This window comes from Octopus bimaculoides, chromosome 30 (genome assembly GCF_001194135.2).
Source record: "Octopus bimaculoides isolate UCB-OBI-ISO-001 chromosome 30, ASM119413v2, whole genome shotgun sequence".
NCBI lineage: Eukaryota > Metazoa > Mollusca > Cephalopoda > Octopoda > Octopodidae > Octopus > Octopus bimaculoides.
In genome coordinates, this window is record NC_069010.1 from 5,151,407 (window position 1) to 5,153,626 (window position 2,220).

Here is a 2,220-nt window from a genome sequence, read left to right on the forward strand (position 1 = left end):
TGGGCCTCTGTAAAGGACAGTGTACTACTTAGGAGACAGTGGGTGTAGAATTCAGTGGGCTCCTGTAGCATTCGGTATACTACTGTAGGGATTTGTTCCTCCTGTAGTTGTTAGTCATCTCCTTTAAGGTTCATTGGGACACTGTCATAATCAGGGAACATGTCTGGTACCTGAAACATAGAGAATTAGAACAAGAGGTTTAAACATCATCAATATAGCAGGGTTATTTAGGGGTCAGCAATATTTAGGACAAAAAAAAAAAAAGCACATGATTCCCCGATGAGATTTGAACCCATTCATCTATTGTTAAAGGAGCAACCATATTCTAGATTACACTAAAATGTACCTGTCTACCATACTCTTTTACTCGTTTACTTGTTTCGGTCATCTGACTTTGGCCATGCTGGAGCACTGCATTTTTAGTGTCCTGTCCAGCTGGGGAGGTGGGGAACACATACGCCATAGAATGAAAAGGGCACATAAATAAAAAAAATATATATATATATATATATGTATGTATGTATGTATATATATGTTTACATGTATACATACACACGCACATACATACATACATACACACACACACACACATACATACACTCCCCCCCCAACATACACACACAAACAAAATAACTCTCATGAGATCACAAAAATAGCAGCCAAATCGTACTCAAAGTATACACTACCCTCTTCTAAAAAGGAAGGGAACATTTGATAATACATACCTCTAAAAATACAGATTGTTATAACAGCTACAATCCTTCTGCTTGAAAATTTGATTGACCTGGGGCTAAAAAGAAAAAAAAACACACACACATATATATATACATATAAGAGACAAGTTGTACGTACGCCGCTATATATATATGTATAAATAATACAGAATGGGACAAGGACGCAAAACATCCAGACAGTTAGGTGATACAAGAAAGGGGACAAAATATACAGATAGACGATACAAAGAAAACACGGACAGGTCGTTCGGAGTTTTCTCTCTTCAGTCGAGATCCAAATTATCCTTGCAATTTTTTTGCAAATACTTTTCTCACTATAAAGATGGCATCTATGGGAGAATTCCGAACAAGAACAGCCAATGAGAGAGAAAATTAAAAGACCAGGAAACATCATGGAGGTGGCTCAACAAAGGGTAACCTAAAAAAGAATACTGAAAGCCTAATCATCGCTGCCCAGGTCCAGGCATTGAATACCAACTCAGTGAAAAAGAATATATACCACACAAGTGCATCGGACCTCCCATAGATGCCATCTTTATAGTGAGAAAAGTATTTGCAAGAAAAATATTTGGTCAAAAGTAAGCCATTGTACTTAGTCTTTGTCGACCTGGAGAAAGCTTTTGACAGGGTCCTCTGCTCTAATATCTGGTGGTCTCTAAAGAAGCTAAGAGTAGAGGAGTGGCTCGTTAGAGCTGTTCAAACCATGTACAGCGATGCTGTCAATAAGGTGAGAGTTGCCCTTCAATACAGTGATGAATTTAGTGTACAAGTAGGGGTTCACCAGAGCTCAGTCCTCAGCCCACTCTTATTCATTGCAGTCCTCCAGGCCTTAAAAGAGGAATTCAAAACTGGATGCCCATAGGAACTACTACTATATGCTGATGAACTCACTCTTATTGCAGAATCTGTAGCAGAATTGGAGAAGAAATTCCAGATATAGAAGCAAAACCTGGAATCAAAGGGAAGAAAAACCTGAAATTACAGGTAAATTAACAGATAAAGTTGTCTTTGTATGTAACAGATGTGCAGAAACAATAAGCACTAAGAGCCCATGGGACTTAGATTCTCTGAAATGCCCTGGTACCTTTTTTTTTACTCCAGTAATTGAATGGTACTTGAATGGTATCAACTGCAGAAAGATGAAAGATAAAGGCAGTGAGCTGGCAGAATCGTTAGTGTGCCGGGCGAAATGCTTAGCGGTATTTCGTCTGCCGTTACGTTCTGAGTTCAAATTCTGCCGAGGTCGACTTTGCCTTTCATCCTTTCGGGGGTCGATAAATTAAGTACTGTCCTTGTTTGTCCTGTCTATGTTTATTTAGCTCCTTGTGGTCAATAAAGACATAAGAAAGATGAAAGACAAATTTGATCTCACTGGGATTTGAGCTCAGGACATAAAATAATCAAAACCATTTCTGTAAAGCATTTCATCTGCCACACACTATTGATTCGGCCAATCCACTAGCCAACAATAACAATAACAACACTA

General features: G+C 38.6%; 1 long non-coding RNA gene across 1 annotated transcript in view; it reads right to left on the reverse strand.

Annotated features, from left to right (window-relative positions):
* Positions 1-6: 6 nt before the first annotated feature.
* LOC106874215 (uncharacterized) overlaps positions 7-2,220 on the reverse strand; it is a 3,950-nt gene continuing 1,736 nt past the window's right edge. Inside the window, exons 2-3 of the long non-coding RNA XR_001409978.2 lie at positions 726-790; positions 7-170 (exon numbers count right to left, since the gene is read on the reverse strand). This is a non-coding gene — a long non-coding RNA (uncharacterized LOC106874215). The remainder of the gene's footprint in view (positions 171-725; positions 791-2,220) is intronic.